This window comes from Scomber japonicus, chromosome 4, assembly GCF_027409825.1.
Source record: "Scomber japonicus isolate fScoJap1 chromosome 4, fScoJap1.pri, whole genome shotgun sequence".
In the NCBI taxonomy this organism is placed as follows: Eukaryota; Metazoa; Chordata; class Actinopteri; order Scombriformes; family Scombridae; genus Scomber; species Scomber japonicus.
In genome coordinates, this window is record NC_070581.1 from 7672682 (window position 1) to 7686235 (window position 13554).

General features: G+C 37.1%; 1 protein-coding gene across 1 annotated transcript in view; it reads left to right on the forward strand.

Moving 5' to 3' along the window:
- Window positions 1-12866: 12866 nt before the first annotated feature.
- LOC128357205 (solute carrier family 41 member 1-like) overlaps window positions 12867-13554 on the forward strand; it is a 78698-nt gene continuing 78010 nt past the window's right edge. Inside the window, exon 1 of the mRNA XM_053317472.1 lies at window positions 12867-12927. The gene's annotated coding sequence lies outside the window, so the exon portion shown is untranslated. The remainder of the gene's footprint in view (window positions 12928-13554) is intronic.

Below are 13554 nucleotides of genomic sequence, written 5' to 3' on the forward strand. Positions count from 1 at the left end.
TGGCAAAATGTAGTGTAGATCGCATTTTGATTTATGTGTCAATGCTAATTATATGGTGAACACTAACTGCAAAGAGAGTCTCCTTTTGAAATTGGGAACAAAATGTTTTAATTATAATGTTTGGAATACTGAGCTGGAGAGACAAAATGAGCTATAATATGTTAATGCAGCAGTTGAATGCTGGTATATGGATGTTGTTATCTTTGGACAAAGTTAGGTTAGCTAAGCAAACTAGCTGCTGGCTGTAACTTCATATGTTGCGATCAGATATGAACATTTATCATCTAACTCTAGAAAGAAAGTGAATATGTTTTCCTCTCAAACTATTAAACTATTCCTTAAAGCTAAGTGTTTTGGTTTTATGGCCCATATCTGTTAGACTGCTATAAAACCCACTGTATGCTACCTGCTAGCCACAGACAAAAAACCTAGCACTTAGCTGGTGAACACAGTGGAGCTTTCAACAGCTAAAGTCACACATTTTCTTTAAGAGTTGGAGTGAATATTTAACATTTATCAGGTTGCCAGAAATAAACTCCAAATGAATGCTAATGTTTGTCTGTATCTACTGGATGTAGCAACAATTTTGTAACAACTTAGCAATATCCACTTCATAAGGTGATAATACATCAGTGTTACCAGCTTATTGCACTGCCTCCAAGTCAAACAAATTATTGCAGATTTCATCCTCCATGGCAGATATTACTTTTTGGCTTACAACACATTACCATCTTTCATTTACACAAGTCAGGAAACTGTATTCATTCTCATAAATGTAGAGATGTTTATTCGTAAAATCTCATAACATCCTGTGCTGCCATTTCAACTGCTATAAAGTGCCACCCCAAGTCATATTTCTTCTGCTTTTTACCCACATGTAGCTCAGGGATAAAGACAAAAAAAAAGTGTTTCCCGTAAAGTTGCATAAGGAACATAAAGCTGGGAAACGTGAGGAATGTCAATGTAAGATTTGTACCACATGGCCAATTTGCATGGAAATTATACCCCCATTCTCTGCTCTTCATCCAGACTCTCCCCACCACTTATCGTAACCCTCTTCCCCTCCGCCTCCTTCCAACATTTTAAATAACGCCTGGCTGTTTTCTGGCGCTGATCGTGTTTGCTGAGTCATTGTGTATAAAGCACAGAGGTTGCAAGCTAAGAAAGTGGTAGCAGCTAACAGCGAAAGCAAGCTGTGTCTGTCTGTGTGATGTCTGTTCTGGATATAGATCATGTTGATTTATGAGCCAGTGCAGTCTGAGAGGCATTCTGGGAGGCAATAGGAGGATTTAATTCAACACATCTGGATCTGAACTATACTCTACTGGCTTCTCGTCTCAGGTTTAGCATTGAGGCTCCCTTTTCTGTTGATATCCGTGAGTCTAAGTTTTTCTGAAAGGGAAAAAAGTCACCGGTTACTTATGTTACTGGACACCAAATACCTAAGCATACTCAAACACTGATTGCTTGGAAATGCAAAAGTGAGCATGTATGAACACGCAACAGGAGAATTGAATCAGTCTAATACCATTCTATTAACTTACATGCATGTTAACACAATATCCTATATCTTATACTTTTTAAATTCCCTTGGCCCTGAAACAATTTGACTTAATTGAACTTGAGACATAGATGAGCTTGTGACAGACATATTCATCCCCACTTTTATTGGCATGTCAATTTATTTCAGTTAGTGCTCAATGAGAAGTGGAGGTACATGGTAATAGTTCAAAGAAAAGTATAGGGTTGACCTGAAAGGATATACATTAGGTGATACAGTCATGTAACACAAATGACTTGACGTGTTTTGACTTGAAATAAGTTGAATGACTGCTGAGAGTTCACTCAACTCATCAGTGATCTCAAAGACCTTTCCAAAAAAAAAAAGGTCACTGAGATCAACATTGTACAGCACATTATTTCTGTACTGACTCTACAGCAGCAACTAAAGTTCTAAGTCACTATCTAAATCCAGCAAAGACAAGGGGGTTATATTAAGTCAAGATAACATTTGGTTGTGTTAGAACTGTTTGTATTTGTTGACTTTACTTAAAATTTGAAGGCAGCCCTTTCACTCACATTAGTAAGGGTTAGACTGCCTGAGGATCTGAGAACAGCTGGAAGTATTGAAATATTTATAAGTAAAGTCAAAACCTACCTGTTCAGCCTGGCTTTTGATTAAGAATTGTTTATAGTCTTTTTATTCTATTTATATTTGATTTGTATTTTTTTGCAAGTTTGTCCTACTTCATTTTATGTTGTTTTATTATTAGTTTTATTTTCTTCTTTCTTCTTCTTTTTTTCTTTCGTCTTTTTAATCTCTTTTTTAACCTAGTTTTAGTCTAACTTTTCTTAAACTTTCTATTTCATTTAACAAATTCTATTTTAACCTAGTTTATTTGCTCTAATTTTACTTTTCTCTCTTTCTTTATTTAACCATTTTTATTTTCTCTCATGTGCATTAGTCTCATTTCTTTATTATGTTATCATTATTTCCATCATTGTTTTTTGTTCCCTTTCTTAATGTTGTCCTTTGTCTACACTTGTTCTGTCTTACCAGCTTGTCAATTGCCTGTGAAGCACTTTGAACTACATCAACTTGTATGAACGCTGCTATATAAATCAAGTTTCATTGATTGATTTATGAGTTGAAACAAGTTTGATAGTGGCTTTTCCTAGTTTCCTGCAATGTTTGTTTACAGAGCCAGAGAGTGAAACTTTGGTTGCATCTCAGCCAATTCCATCATGCCCTATAGGTATTTACAGAAAAGAAACTCAAATTAACCCTTTAAGATCCTCTCGCTTGGTTTTCACTCCCTTCAATTACAGGCTTATGTCTGATGCAGACATGTCATATATGTCATTATATTTTCACGATGAGTTAGGCTTCTCCAACTGACATCTTGCATGTCAGTGGTACTGCATGTGCACCAAGACAGTTTGTTGTTTTGTTTTGTGTTTTTTTGCATCATGTTGATGAGAAATTCTGAGCCATGTTGCTGTAGTAATGTAATGATTATGTAATCAAATAGAACATATGCATTACAAATTAATTTGAAAAAATGAACAACACAGGAGTGGTGAAAGGTATAGCTGAATTTTGGCACTTCAGTTCCGATCATGCAAACAGAAAGCACTGTATAATGTTGCCATGGACGCCACAAGTCTGTGTTTATAGCTTTAAGTTAGTTATATTTAGCTGATCTACACTAATCTACTGTTTGCTCTGTAACCAGTATGCAGACAACACTCAACTGTATACTAAAGTATAAATTTGATTAAAAGGTAAGATCTAAACGTATAAAGAGCATATATTATATCTCAATAGTTTTATAGATAGTCATCCTTATTGGGCACTAGAGGAAGAACTAGTGCTGTAAATAGTTTTCGGTGATTCCAGCAATATGGGTAGCACCGAAAATGTGACAAAGCAAACAAGTGGCTGCTGAAAATGGGGCATCTAGCAGCTGAATAATCAGGCATTTTTCTCAGGGGTTATTGGAGACTAAAGAGGTAAAGGTGTGAATGTTCATCTGATGGGATGATTATGTCTCACTTTGTGTCTGTTGAAGTAGAAAGTGAATAACTGTATAATTTATTTGTTTATTTATTGCAGATAAAGAAAAAAAACACATAATACAAGTGAAAAGTAAAACGTACAGTTTTTTGAGATGTGAAAAGAACAATAACTAACAAAAGATAAATGTGCAGAAGGAGACAAAAAACTCCATAATGGGTTGTTGGGTAGACCTCCTATGATGAGACATACACCATAAAAACTTAAAAATAAAGATATACAGACAGATACAAACAAAAGCCAAACAAAAACTAATAACTCAATAAACTGTGAAATATCATATTTTTGTATCTATCTGCTGGATTTGGTGATATTCTGCCCCCTAGTGGCCAAAACTTTACTTAAGCAGCTTTAATGTTTTATATAATATAATAATGTTTTAATGTTTTTATTTTTATTTTTATTTTTTTTCGGTTGGGGGGGGGGCTTCAATGTGAACAGGCATATTTTTATATATACATAGAATGTTTTACTTAGCATTTTAGAAAACTAACTTTTAAAATCTATAGCGTGGGGATGTGGTAAATAAAAAAAAACAAAGAAAAAGGGTTTTCCAGTTCCTGAAAAGTTGCAGACAGCTGTGTGTACTCTTCACAGCGTGTCAGTGTTTGAAGGAGCAGGAGAAACAGATACTGTACACAAATCTGAAGGTCAGAGGCAAGTTACCCTGCAGCAAACTACAACAGCCCATGTGCTGATTTGACATGTGGGATCAGATGATAACTGTTATGCAATTGCCTACAACCCTCAGCCAAGTTCAGAACTCTGTATGTGTGTGTGTGTGTGTGTGTGTGTGTGTGTCTGTGTGTATATATGGGTGTGAGCGCTTGAGTGTGTGTTTTAGACAGAGAAAGAATTGAGAAATATGCTAATGAAAGAACTCAAGCAAACACATATGTAACACATATGTTGCAACATCAGAAAAATCAGTGTGTGTGTGTGTGTGTGTGTGTGTGTGTGTGTGTATGTGCATGTGTTGGAGTGTGTTACCTTTACAGTAATGTACTTTCACAAGTTGTAACAGGTTTCCCTTTCAAGATAATTATGACTTATTGCATGCACTACTACACTTTTTTTGTAGCAGTGCAGTACTGAGACTGAGTTGTGCATGTGTGTTTTAAATTAGTTTATTTAACATCACATTTAGTGATGTCACCTAATGGATCCTGTCATTACGTAATGTGCACAAATGGTAGAGAGTCAGGCTAGTCGTCAGTCTCAGTTTCCTTCAGCTCAGTTTCATTATCGTTTTTCTTATAATTTTTTTACGGTGAACTATGTACTACAGTACATACCACATACAGATGTTACATTACGTATCATCTGTCTGAACGCTGAAAATGGGAACCATCTTTATTATTGTTGTACTTGTTTCAGCTTCTCCAATGAGATGTGGGTGATATACAAATATGGATTTAATTCAATATATAATGTAGATCTGTCTCGTTTTTTAAAATCCACTTTCGGCACCATTTCCCACATTACTTAACTAGGGAGGCCATAGCTCAACATTTGGGGCACATTTAAAAATATTTTCTTTTTTAGACTAATTAGTGAGAATTAGTGAGTATATATATAGTCACCTTTATTTATTTATATATAAGTATATTTAAGTCACCTGGTTGTAGCCTCATATTTAAAGGAAAGAAGACTGGTGTGGATTTTCTCATCTAACTCAAAAAATTGAAGCATATTTTTTTGTAGCATAAAATGTCAATGCCCTTTAATATTTGTTTTAAGCATATGTGTCCCCTTTCCATCTAAATCATGTCTGATGTGTTCCTTTTGTTGTTTTAAACTGAAGCAGAAAGGCAAAAAGCACACAATGTTCTTCTCCTCTGCTTGGCTAGGCAGCTCATTAAAAAGGTCCAAACTGAACTGATACAACCATACAGTGTGCTGAGATGGGTCTCTAGAGTCCAGCGAAATGCCAGCACAGTTCTTTTCATCTGACTAATACAATATGGATTGGTAAACAGTACATCAGTTAGACACAGTGAGTAAGAGCAGGAGAAACCACGTTGACACACACAACACATCTATATGTGAAAAAACACTGATTGCATATCAGGCGTACAAAATACACATGTCGGCACTCACATGTAGGAGAGAGGAATTTCTCCTGTATGCCAACAACTGCAGGCTACGCAGCCAACTGAGGGCCAAGTTTATGACAACAGGAGTCCTCTCTCCGGCAATTGTATTTCAGAGAGCCCACATGTCTTACATAACTCCCACAGGACACTATGCAATTGGGTGCACGCAAAGTAGCTTCCAGAGGATGGAGTCACTGTACAGTAGCCTCAAACGAGCCACTCTGTTTATCCTCCTCACTAAAGGAAAACTTTCCTGCACATGGGTTTGGCTCTGTTGGTAAAGCACAGGTTTGCCCTAGTGAATCAATTTAGCATTAAACTAGTCACAGTTTATCACACGTGTTTGTTTATGTACAAAATGATCTCAATCAGAAACATGCCTGTGTATTACACCATTACAATACATGCAGTTAAGACATGGAAAATTGCCTGAGGGGAGAGTGTTTGAGCCATTTTCAGGAGCCACATAACCATCAGCCTTCAGTAAAAGTTTTGGCTCGCTTCCTTGAGGAAAAAAAAAAAGAATAAAGTTTCCATTGGGACTATTGGCAACTTCAATAGAAATACTTCAATAGAAAGTAGTCTCAAATGAAAACTGTTGACAGAATTCACATCCTTTAAAAAAAAGAAGCAAGACCACAATGTGAAAATACTTTATTAAAAATGAAAGCCCCACTTTCTAACTGTTACTAAAGTAGAAGTATGGTAGTGTTGCATCACAAGTAAGAGTATATGTCATCATGTCGTGTGTGTGAGGAGGCTTAGCCAAGAAAGGTGATGGAAGGCAGACTCAGACTGGTTCAGTGACTTAAGAAACAGGATTTACACCAAGGGTGTCAAACATATGGAGCGTGGGCCAGAACTGGCCTGGCAACTAATTCCTTACTTAATTACTTTCTATTCTTGCTTATTTTTGCTCGCCATTCACATTTAGGAACTCTGGTCTTCCAACTTGAGATAACTGACTTGCAATGTGATTCAGATTTGAAGGACTTTGACACATATTTGTATGTTTTTGAATCGTTTATTATAGTAAATGTATTATTTATAGGTTATAATGCCATGGTTTTAGTGGTCTGGCCCACATAAGATCATATTGGGCTGTAGTCTGTGTGGCCCCTTGAACCAAAAATGAGTTTGACACCCCTGATTTATGATAAGTAACACAACAAGCTAATAACTCACAAAAGATCAGACTTAATAACAAAACAGTAAGTGGACAGTAAGTACAGTATTTGAGTAAATTGATTTAGTTAAGTACTTCCACTGCTGTTTAAAATATCATTATTCAGTCCTGAGAGCAATACAAATTCAATTCCATCCCTCAACTGTATTGATGGGGCAGCAAAAGTTTCATGGTAGACATAAAAAAAGATTAAATCAGTAAATCAACAGAAACAGCATCTCTTGATACCACTTGAGACATTAAAGATGCGTCACTGAAAGATATTTCAGTTATAACTCTGAAAATGATTTTATTTCCAGGCCCTTTGCCTCCTTTTCAATACAAGAGCTTACTGTCTAACAATAAAAGCATGGCTGAATCTGTGTTGATTTTGGACTACATACAGTTTATCTACAGTCGTCCCCTTCAGTCTAGGCAGCAGTGTTTTTGCGTACAACCCAAAAGTATTGGAACTATCAGTCACTTGTGTATTTTCCTAAGCGAAAGAGAAAGAAGGACATTCCTACTCCCTTTCATCCCCTTCTTATTCACTTTCCATCTCATAATTCTTTGAGGGCTGCAGTGACAAGCTAAAAAACCCCTGCAAATTCATGTTTTTTGCCTGACTTATCCAACATAAACTCTTGGTGAATAGTGACGATCTGTCTGAGATGACTGACGCCAACCGGCTGGCAGAGAAGTGAAGTGAGTGAAACCTGCGGTTCAACGTCAAAGGAGTAGAAAACAGTGTGGTATGCAAAAGAGGGGGCCTCTGACTTTATCATCGCCCTCAGGTCACATGCCGCACCCTCAACTCACCTTGTAGATATGCTGTCTTCCATCCCTTAAACCATCATGTTATACAAACTAAGAAAACCCATGTAGACTAAGGTTACTAAAACTATACAAACACCTACTAATGTACAGTATCATGGCCTTAACCTAATATTCTATCATTATAATAACATCTGTCACTATTATCACTCTCTCCTTTATATTTCCCTGTCCTTCCTTCTCCTCTCTGTCCACATCAACATATGTTTTACATTTTAGGCATTTACCAGTGACTTACAATGAAGGCAGAGTACAGAGGAGAAATCAATCATTTTTCTTCCTTCCCTTCTTTTCCCATTTCTCTCTCTTACAGACTAGAGGTGATTTTAATGAAGCAGAACAAACTGGCAAAGAGTTGGTGGGCAGAGGGCCAGAGAGGCCAGGCGCTCATGGGGTTGGGATTGGAGCGTGACCGCCAGACCCAAGCTAAAGACTTTCAAAGCATTTTTAACTGGTGTGACATACTCGAGTGGTATCACTTGGGAGCATAAATCGTAGATATGCTTTAAACTGGTGAAAGGTAGCCCAAAGCTGGTAACCTGCTTAGCAGCTGTTAGTGTGAAATGATGAAAAATGCTGAAAGTGAAAGCTGAAAAAAATGATTTTTTTGGGCCACTTAGGGGCAGAGGAAACAATCTGCAAACACAACACTGACATAGCAAACTTGTTACTGTAGCAAACAGCTAAGGGCCGTCATATAAATATTCACACCAAGCCAATTTGCTACAATTACCTGCTTTATTAGCGTCCGTGTTTATAGTCAAACAACACCTACCAGTAACTATTTTGAACTATGAATGAATGACATCCAACACTATATTACATTTAATAGAAATGTTGTGCAAGAAAATATTAGTGAAAAAGCTTTAAATTCAGGCTAACATTGGCTAGCTAGTTAGCAAGACAGCTAACTAGCACTGTTTATTAGCATCTGTGTTAATGATTAAACCAAACTCTTACCAGTATCTATCTTGAACTATAAATGAATGACCCCCAACACTATGTTGCATTTAAAAGCAATATTGAGCAAGACAATCCGTGAAAAAGCTTTAAACTCAGGCTAACATTAAGCTGGCTAGCTAGCAGCCAGCACTGTTGATTAGTAATTAAAATGAAGTAAAGAAAACTCACAAATATGTAGCTACTGTTTTTCTGACACCTGATGTCCATACTTGTTTTATAGTACGTGTTTCAATGCTGAAAAAGTATTTTAACAAAAACAAAAATTTAGCTATTAATTATAGCTAAGAACAATAAGATAACACTAGTGTTTGTGTATTATAGTTAAAACCACAGATGCAAACATCACTTTAAAGAGGGAAAATATGACGCTCAAAGTAATTTACAAATTCATTATGTCATGTTTTAAGCACTAGCTCAGATGGGTTATTCATTCCTCTGCAACATTACTAGCATTGCTACTACTATGTAGTGCTTTCCAGGAGAAGAGTAGCATTTGTTTATAAATTATATTAGTAATTAAAAACACTTACTGTCAAAATAGAATTGAGTTATTTCAATGATTTGAGGGGACATGTGCCTCTGCTTCTATACATCCAGCAATATGGGGCAACATTAGCATTCATCTGTGACGTTTCTGTTGACCTAGCATGTGCAATATTCTTTTAGCTCTGTTTTTGGTCACCAATAACTTCTGAGGGAAATATCTGAATCCTTAGTTCTTAAAAGCTCCACTATGTGCAAACTAATCATAAACTGTGCCTGTCTATTGTTTGTGTCTGAGCAGGTAGTGTGCAGTGGGCTTCACTGAAAAACCCACTGCTTAGAAATCCCTCTGTATAAAAACAGCTGCCTGCTGCGGCTGTGATCAATGATATGAGAGTGGTAAGAGTGATTGTAATTAAAGACAGAGAGGCAAAGAACCTTGGGGAAGGATTCAATCACTGATGAGAGCAACATGTTGGAACACATACATATCTACAGTTACAGTAGCAAGTTGCTGTGCAGGTTAGTGGTTTGACAGGAGCGGTGTAAACCGGTTTCATGATCCTTCCTCACCAGCTATTATCCTTGACTTTTACGCTAAGCCTACTGTTGTTATGAGACTCTGAAAGAATGTGTTATTTAAAAAATGACACAGCTTTTCCTGTAATGTTGATGAACAACGGAAATGCAGAAATGTCAAAAACATGTTCAGGAGATCACAAAAATATATGAAATAGGTAAATGTTATTCTCTTTACAGCAAAAAATAAAAAAGAATCAGATGTTCTTTGTTTGCCACGTCTGACTTTCTCTAGGTGACAATCATAAGCATGGATCAGAGCCAGTTCAGTGTCAAGTGTAAGTGTTTGAAGGACTGTCAGAGTTTGGTCCATATCAGTCTTCAGAGCACACAGCTGTCTAGTGTAACAGGCTGTGATGTAAAGTGTTAATGTGAGCGTTGGCTTCATCATGTGTTTATCTAGTGACTCATGTTCCCTGGGGAGAGGCGATGAAGACCATAATCTACCCTCAACAGCAACTGCAAAAGATACACATTATGCCTGGGAGAGATGTGTGTCTGTGTGCACTTGTGTGTGTATGTCGTCATCTTTCTTTGAGATCTTTTGAGTGTCCTTAAATGTAAATGTGAATTTAAAGGCCTATAAAGTATCATCAGCTCTTGTGTAAATCACACACACACACACACACACACACGCACACACACACACACACACACACACACACACACACATAAAGCATCACTGTCACCAGCGGAGCAGAAATCCTCACCTCCAATCTGAACCTCTTTTAAAATATTACGTATGTGTCTGCAGTAATTAAGCCTCAATTGGCACTTTAACACTGGCACTTTTTAATGAGTTTCTGATCCAGTGTGTTATTAACAGTCTCGCTCTTTTTGCTTTTCCACTTATTCATACACCGAATGCTTGAAATGAATAATTAAATCTTGCGAAGCAGTTTCATATAAAAGTACCCCTGAGGATTTCTAATTCAGGAGTTCCAAATGTTTTGACGTGCAGATTTCATGGTCATCGGGGCATACAGAAATGGTGATGATGGTGAGGAAAAGAAGAAGTGAGAATACCCACCCTGTCCCTCCTTCTCAAGCAGGAGTTACATTCTTATTGGATGATTCTGCAGCTCACAATTTTGTTTAACCTTAAATCACCCCCACCATACTGTAGTTACTATGTGTGACTATTGTAGAGTTTTTTCGTTGTTTGTTTTTTTAAATACATTGGCTTTGAATGTAATCTGGGTTTTCTCAAAAAGTTATTTCTGTCTTGCAATATAGTTGGCCAACCCAGTATCCATAGGAACTATTGAATCTTCTCTAGTTCCAATGCTCAATGCCAACACAGGAGGTAGTGTGGAAAGTTTAGTTGCCACAACTATGCTCTCTGTCCAATCCTCACCACAATAAAGACACCATGTGCAAGTATTGCATGGACGTATAGTAATATATCTCCTTGATATAACCAATAAATTAATACAGTATAGGAAAAAGTAATTAGCTGAGTGATTGCTCATAAGAAGACAATAAATCACTATTGGTTCTTATGAATAGAACAGTTAGAAAATGACGTTTCTGGAAAACAAACTCTCCACTCAACAAATGAAAGGCTGTTAGCTGACAGCACATCAGGGGAACCAGGTGACAGCACAGACACAGCAGAGACAGGTGTAAAGTTCAAAAAGGAGTTTAATTCAGAGCCAGTTCAGTGTCGCTTTTAATTAGCTTCATTTTAACTTACTAAATGTTTAATTTTTACAAAATGTCTAATTTTATTTATTTATTTATTTTCTATTTGTTTATTTGCTGTTGTTTTATTGTATTGTATTTTTATGTTTCTCTGTAAAGCACTTTGAGCTACATCCCCTGTATGAAAGGTGCTCTATAAATAAAGTTTCTTCTAAAGTATTCTTATTCTTATTCTTAGCAAGCAGCAGACCAGAGGAAGCTTGGGAAAGAGCCAGGAAGGTCCAGAGGAGGGGTCTGTGAGGAGGTGCGTGTAGAATCAGAATCCTGGACAGAGGGGTGTCCGTGCAGGTCAAACAGGGCAGAGCTGAGCAAATGAGTACAGGCTAAGTCCAGGGAGACAGGGGTAAGGGAGCAGAGCAGAACAAGGTTAACAAAAGCACAAGGTTACAAATAGCAAAACTCTGGTAGCTGGAAGCATAAACTAGTAGTGGATGAAGAGTGGCTACAGTGTGGTAGTGCTGACGTTCAGTAGGCAGGGTTGATTGCAGGAGAGGATGCAGCTGGTGGAACGCCGTTCTGCTCTGTCTCCAGCACACCTGTCTCAAATCAGATAATCACACACAGGGAGAGGGAGAGTGATAACCGTTATGCTGTGGTAGTGGAAGGTGTGTCAGAAATAGGGGCTGATGTAACAGAATGATCCTTTCTCCTGATTTAAGGTGAAATATTACTTTTAAAGTTGGTATTAATTCAGAAGCATGGAGCCTTCCTGGGGTCACAGGGTAGGAAAAAAAACACTCGATGTGCAGATGTGGTCACACAGATTTCAAAAACTATGCTGTCACTGTCACAGTCCATGCACACATACACCAGAGTAAGAAAACTGACATTTATTTCTGACTTTTAGACTTTGACTTGCTTTAGCTTTGTGTTAAAGGGAGTTTTACAGCTTAATGAGTAATTTAGAATTTAAAACCAACACTGAAATGAGCAGTCGAGGAGCAATCTGCTGTTAAACCTACATAACATTGAATGTACTGGGCTGATGTGGTCACTGCAAGGCAGGTCCACAGTTTACAAATATGTTTACACAGATTTATACATGGGTTTTTTTTTCCTTAACAAGAAAAAGTGCCATGCTGGTTGAGTTTGGAAAAAGTTGACACCATGTTCAGCTGTGTAATATGCTTTAAAATATATATCTAATGTGATACACAATTTAAATTTGTCATAAACAGACCAAATGATCACTCATGAACCCTTCGAGGGAATAAACAGAATTATTTAGAGAGCTGAGTTTGGCCATTGATTGAGGAGTGGAATTAAACCAGTGATGTGTGGAAAAGAATCTGACGCTAAATGTGAGTTGAAGCCTGGACCTGATGCCTTCAAATTTAGACTATCACAAAAAAAGAACGCAGTGGGGAGAGAGAGAGAGAGGAATAGATTTTTTGTATTTTAGTCACAGTCACTTAAACAAAACAAAAACAACCTAACCTTAGCATGTTTTCTCTGATGTCTGAACAGATGGATTTATGTATTTTCAAAGAATGGCCGCTTTTAACCGATCGGCCAGGTGTGCAGAGGTGAGAAAGTCTTTGTCTAGCTCTCATTTTTTATTCTCTGCACAACTATTTCTGTCACTTTGTGTGTGTACAGCCAAGTGCAACACCATGAATTCCTTCAAGGAGAAACTGTCTCAAATGTCTCACTCCTTTTTTAACAGCAGGCTTTATGCCCACTTTCAGGTATGTCCATTTGGAACCTGTAGGTTACACTCAGGCCAAAGGGACACTACATTGTCAAATTCTTTTTTTTTTTAGTTTATTCCATCAAGTCGGCACTATAGTTTGCTCTAACTGTGTAATCAGGCTATTTATCATATGTTTCCTTATCTTAAATACATTGTACTCAAGTCTCTATGCTACATTAATTTATGTTTTACATTTTTTGTTGTGCTCTATTTCATATCCAAACTACCAAAGAGGAAGTAGGAGGCTCCAAAGGGTTTTATAGTCAAGGGAATCCAGAATGTCCCACGTTGGTTGGACTACACAGGGGGGTAATTCATTATTTTGTGTGAATTTGTCCTTTAAAATACAGTTAGGAAACTTCATTTGGACATTTTGAATAGATATTGTTCATCTGTTTTCTTTAAATTAGAAATGTTATTCAGATTACTTTTTTAATAATTGGTTTGAACTTTGTTTGAA